The sequence below is a fragment of the Equus caballus genome, chromosome 26 (genome assembly GCF_041296265.1).
Source record: "Equus caballus isolate H_3958 breed thoroughbred chromosome 26, TB-T2T, whole genome shotgun sequence".
NCBI lineage: Eukaryota > Metazoa > Chordata > Mammalia > Perissodactyla > Equidae > Equus > Equus caballus.
The window spans coordinates 21,347,110-21,353,109 of NC_091709.1; positions in this window are offsets into that span (position 1 = coordinate 21,347,110).

Here is a 6,000-nt window from a genome sequence, read left to right on the forward strand (position 1 = left end):
TTGTACTTCTCCGAAAAAGCAATGTCTGAGATCATGCAACTCGAGTTTATTGAAGTTTCTCAATTTAAAACCAATCATCTTAAATCCTCCTAAAGATTGCTAAACTGACCTTCTGCTAAGAAACTGAAAGTGCTTATCTGCAGAAAAGAAATGGTAGCCTTCCTACTGAAGATTTTTCAACCAAGCTAGACATGTAGAAATACTCTCTCATCCCCTGAATTTTACTTAGTCATAAGTTTTTAGCTCAAGTTCCAATTATAAGAGCTGACAAACATTAAATGCTGAAAAAAAATGAATGGCTGTTTCCAAGTAACACTCTGTTCTTTGAGAAAAATCTCTTAAAATATCAAATTCATCTCAGCCCCATGATCAGTTGTTCTGAAAGTCTCCTTTAGGTCATTTATCTTTGTGCTCATTGTTTTGATCCGTACGTTGGCATTTAGACAGGTGGGAAAGACGGACAATATCTAAAAAATCACATACATGTATAAAAATGCACCCTTTATTCCCCTACTAAAATATTTATGATAAAGGAACTAAATTTAATGTGTTCATTTTTATAATAACTTTAAAGAATTCATGTTTAATTAAAAGTGATGTATAAATCATGCTGTTTGCTAGCGCTATTGACTGTGCCGTTCCCATTCTGCCAAACTTAATATAAAATTAATTGTTAATTTTCAGGCCAGTAGTCTGCTCTTCACCAAGACATATGCTGATTATTTAGACATGAGTCAATGAAATACTAAGCTTCATAATTGAGGCCTCTCTTTGTGATGTCTTAACGTGATTCTCAAGATTTGACACTACTCTCAGTATATAAGTTTGCCCCTTTTATACATTGAGAAGAATGTTTGGCTATATAACATTCAAGACATGCTATGCGTCAAGTCTATTTCACATTCAGATGAATGGTTACTATTTCAGTAGAGGGCACTTAACTTTAAGAGTAGTGTGACCTTGGAGGATGGCAAAGAATGGCTTATCTTTTGTCCAATCACAGACACAACTGTGGGCCAATCTAAACATTTCTCACTTTGTAATACTTGAAGACCTCTGGGTTAGTCTGACCTTCTATAAACATATCATTTCAGTAGCCTTTCACATTCCTGTTCCGAACAAAACTTCAAGCTGAAATAGCCACCAACTCCAAAGGAAGTGATGATTAACTTAGGGAGTACTTGTCTCTGTCTTCAAGGTTAACATGACCTCGAATGACAAGCTGATATTACTAACATATTGTATGCACGTTATGCACTGCTAGAATAGAGGCTATTTCATTTTTGGAGAAGGTTAGACTGAAAAATTTGACCTGTAAATGTTTTTGTGGCATTACGCTCTTTGAATTAGTCTCCAACCTTACACAATAGTTTTTTATTTCTATTATTTTTTTGCCTGATAAAAAGGCATACCGACTCTTTCACTAAATAGAAATCCTATTCCATTTCTCCAGTGAACAAAATTTCTCAATGTCTTTATATTTCCCAATATTTTCACCCGATGAATGACAGGATGGAGACCTTATCCTTTCATATCTCTACAGCATCTCCCGGAGCGTCCCGTCCCACTTAACTAGGCTAGTGTAGATCCTTCTATTATGCCAAGCACATTCTGGCATCTGCACTCCTGTCGTTCCCATTGCCTGGGATACTTTCATTCCACCTGACATTTTCCTCTCTCCTTTCTCTAAATATCCAACACTTTTCCTGATTTTCTTTGCACTTCATTACCATGATGAACAAAACCTATGTTTGGGAAACACCACCAGAGCTGCATGTAACTGGTTTTCTTATGCTTCTTAGAAATTCAGCTCTAAATTTCCCCATTTATCTTTCACTCAGGACTTCAACTTGGCATATGAATGAGAATGTACTTATTATACGCCATAAATTTAATCTATTGTTTTAAATGATAATCGGCAAGGTTTTGTAAACTAGTTTTAGCAGGAAATTATTTGTGGCCCATGTCACAAGTAGTGTGTCATGACATTCGTTGAAAAGCACTGACCCAGTCAAATTGAATTCTGTTTATTTATCAAGGCCCAACTCAACTCCACTGTAATTTAGAGTACATTTATTCGTTTGTTTATTCATTCACTCAACAGTTGTTCATTGCCTAGGGCAGATGCTGCACAAGGTGTGGGGGCTATAAAGACAGATGGGAAAAGTCCCTGTTCTCAAAACGATCATTTAACTTGCACTCTGACTTTTGAGCTATGCCCCAGTCTCAGTCTTATTGCAACCAACAATCATCTCCTAGCTTTCAAGTACAAAGAACTCTTTAAATTCTGTGTTTTATTTGACCTTTCCATCGAATTTAATATGGTTGATTATGCCTCCTTTGAAAATGGTTCTTCTGTTTCCAAACACTATACTTCTGGTTTTCCTCTTTTCTCTCTGACAATTCCTATTCAGAATCATGTTTGGATTCTTTTTCTTCTCCCACCCCCGATATTTGGTGTTCCTCACGGTCCTGCAGCCTCCTCCCTCTCCTCTTGAAACATTCCATGTGGCTTATTTTCTCCAGTCTGAAGGTAGCTGCATCGAACAACTCCAGTAGGCAGCATTCACTGCACAGTCTGAGTGAACACATCCCTAGATTGTACAGGGCACAGTCTGCAAGGCCAAACACAGACTCTCAAATCTATCTCTGGTCTAGGGACTCAGGTTTCCTTCCTCAATTTCTTCTCCCTGGTTGATTTCATCAGTTGCATGAATTAGTCTCATGTATAATTCCACCATAAATAATCATACTCAAATCTATATCTCCACTCCTGAACACTCCAAAGTTCCAGAGTTGTGTTTCCAACTCTCTACTGGACACCTCTACCTGGAAGTTGTAGAGGTTCCTTTCTACATTGTGTTCCAAGGTGCGTCCATCACCCAACTCTTTAAACCTGATCCCCCTACTCTATTCAATACTTTAGATATGAACGCTATCATACAGTCAGTTCCTTAAAGTTGAAATTTAGCATCCAACTTTGGCTTCTCCCACCATCTCCATCCAAATCTAAGCAGAGATTATGTCTTGTTAAGTCTAACTCTCAAATGTCTTTCATATCTGTCATTTATTTTTTTTTTTTGAGGAAGATTAGCCCTGAGCTGACATCTACTGCCAATCCTCCTTTTTTTGCTGAGGAAGACTGGCCCTGAGCTAACATCTGTGCCCACCTTCCTCCACTTTATATGTGGGACGTCTACCACAGGATGGCTTACCAAGAGGTGCCGTGTCCGCACCTGGGATCCAAACCGGTAAACCCTGGGCTGCAGAAGCGGAACGTGTGCACTTAACCTCTGTACCACCAGGATGGCCCCATATATCTGTCATTTTTTATCCACTCTTACATAATTTTATTTATAGAATACATGTGGTCCTTTCTACCTTTCATCTGACTCAACCTAGCCCTAATGTGCCTCAATACTACTAATTTTTTATGCCTATTCACTTTTTTGTCTCTTCTCCCTATTTTCTGAAAACCTGCCTTTGCTCGTCTTATTTTCTTTACCCAGGTAAAGTTTCTTACCAAACTCTTATAACAAAAATAATTTCTCAGGTTCAACTCAAATGTTACTCCTTTTGAAACTTTTATTGATCCTTTCCTAGTTTGATTCTCCTTCATGCAATATTACCCTTTCCTTTCTTCAGCTTCCCATAGTGTTTTATTCATGTTGCTGGTTAAACATCTTTGATAATAATCGCTGCTTGAAAAATACTCGTTTCCTTTATTGGACTGTAAATTCCTTCAGGACAGGAACCAGGAGTCTTATTTATCTATGATCTTAGAATATAAATAAGTGATTAACACATAGAAGATACGCAGTAAAATTGGGGGGATTAAACTGCACTCCTAATATTTATATTAAAGACCTAAACAGTTTTTTTTTTATATAGTACAAGCTGATTCTCATCCAAAAAACATGTGTATTTTAATGCAAAATGTTCAGTAATTCTGCTTATGAAAGTAAAGGGAGATTGATAAAAAGATAAAATGTGTGTACAGTTCCTGAAACTCACAACTGCTATTAATCTACACAGTGAGTTGAGGTGGTGTTACTCATTTTGTCTGTTTGCAACGCTTAAAGATTATAGGGGAAAAAAGGTGGTTTCAACTCTTGCAACTTTTCTTGCTCCCATTTTATACTCTCTTCTACTTCGGCTCCCTAATCTTTAAAATAAACTGCTCAATAAGCACCATTTATGCCTTAAATATGCCTTACAATAACTAAGTAACATTTATGAAGCCACACTTACTTTGTTTATAAACTCACCCTTTTATGTTGTTCCTGAAAATGGATCAGCTATCAATTTCAGCTGTCTCTAGAACAGAATACTTTTCTTTTGCTAAATCTAGACTCACCCTCGTTCTCCTGGTTCACAATGTGCTGCTCAAACTTTGAGGCTCCCTTAACTCTGCTTTTTCTTGTCCCATTCTTCAACTTCATTCAGTTCTCATTCTACCTTCAAGCTGTGTTTATCCCTTCAGTAGTAGTTTTCTTTTATTTGCTTTGTACAGAGTTCAAAGAGCAGTGGGAGAAAGATTGAAGTGAGATTGCAAGATTAGGTAGGATCCAGAAGTCACTTGGTTGAAACATTGGGCCCTATTATAATGTCTTGCCTCAGATTTCAGAGTCAAGCAAGCATAATGGAGCCCTCCTAGTACTTTCATTGACTAAACCTTCTGCTCAGGTTATTCAAAATGTGATCCTATTTATTCATTCACTCAATATATAGTAAGCGTGTGTCTACTATAGACCCAGTCGTTTTCTAGGCTTGAGGGTTGCTGCAGAGTACAACAGAGTTCCTCTTAAAATAGAGCTTCCATTGCATTCTTATGGGAGAAGATAGGCCATAAACAAATAGATAAATAACATGTCAGTGGGTGAAAAAATGCTATACAGGGAAAAACCTAACAAGGCAACGGGATAGAGAGAGATGGAGGAGGTGGTGTTATTTTATGTAAAATAGTCAAGGAGTGCCTCTCTACCAGGGTGACATTTGAACAGTGACAGATGTGAGGGAAGGAAATGAGCCATAGGACTATCAAGGAGATGAATGTACCTGGCATGGGAAAGAGTGAGTACAACGTTCTGAGGTGCCGAAGGAGAAGTGTTCTTGGTATTTATATCAGTCAGGGTCCCTGCAGACTAATTTGAGTAGAGTTTAATCACAAGTCTCTATGTAAAGAGCAAAGACAGAGTGCAAGGAATTTTTGGGGAAAAATATAGTACCTAGGACAAATAACAGTGGGTCTCCGTTACTGATATTAAGCCCAAAAGGGTGAGGGGCTAGATTAGTGGCAGGAACAGAGACAGGGAGGACTGCTTTGTAGGACTGGACTCCTTACATGAGGGATGCAGCCTGCCCGCAGAGAACCTGCGGGGGGAGAGCCGCCAGATGTAAACTCTGACTTGTCTCTCTTTCTCCCTCTAATCTTTTGGCAGAGATCCCTATTGGCCACAGCCAGAGGGCTCAGGCCCCTGCTCATCAAGGCCAAATCTTCCCCCCTTCAGGGCACAGAATAGAAGGGAGAAACGTGAAGAGTGGATCTTTAGGAGCAAATGGAAGGTAATCACCATAGAAGCTTGAAGGACACAATGAGGTCAGAGTGTCTGGAACCCAGTGAGTAAATAGGAGAATGGCAGGAGATGAGAGCAGTGAGGGAGAGGGCAAGATCACAGAAGCCCTTGTATCCATAATGTGGACTTTGTAGTTTATTCTGAGTGATATGGGAAGCCACGGGGTATTTCTGCACAGAGGACAAGGCAAGGATAAAAACGGCAAGGCCATTTGGGAACTATTCCAATAATCTAGGTGAGAGACGATGCTAGCTTGGACTAGGGATGTAGATGAAGGCATGGTAGTATGAGAAGGGGTCAGACTCTGTAGGTATTTGGAAAATAAAACTGTCATAGTTTCCTTACGTTGGCTGTGAGAGATAGAGAGGATCATCAAGGAAGACCCCATTTACTGAGATGGGAAAGACTTCACAAGGAGTAGGTT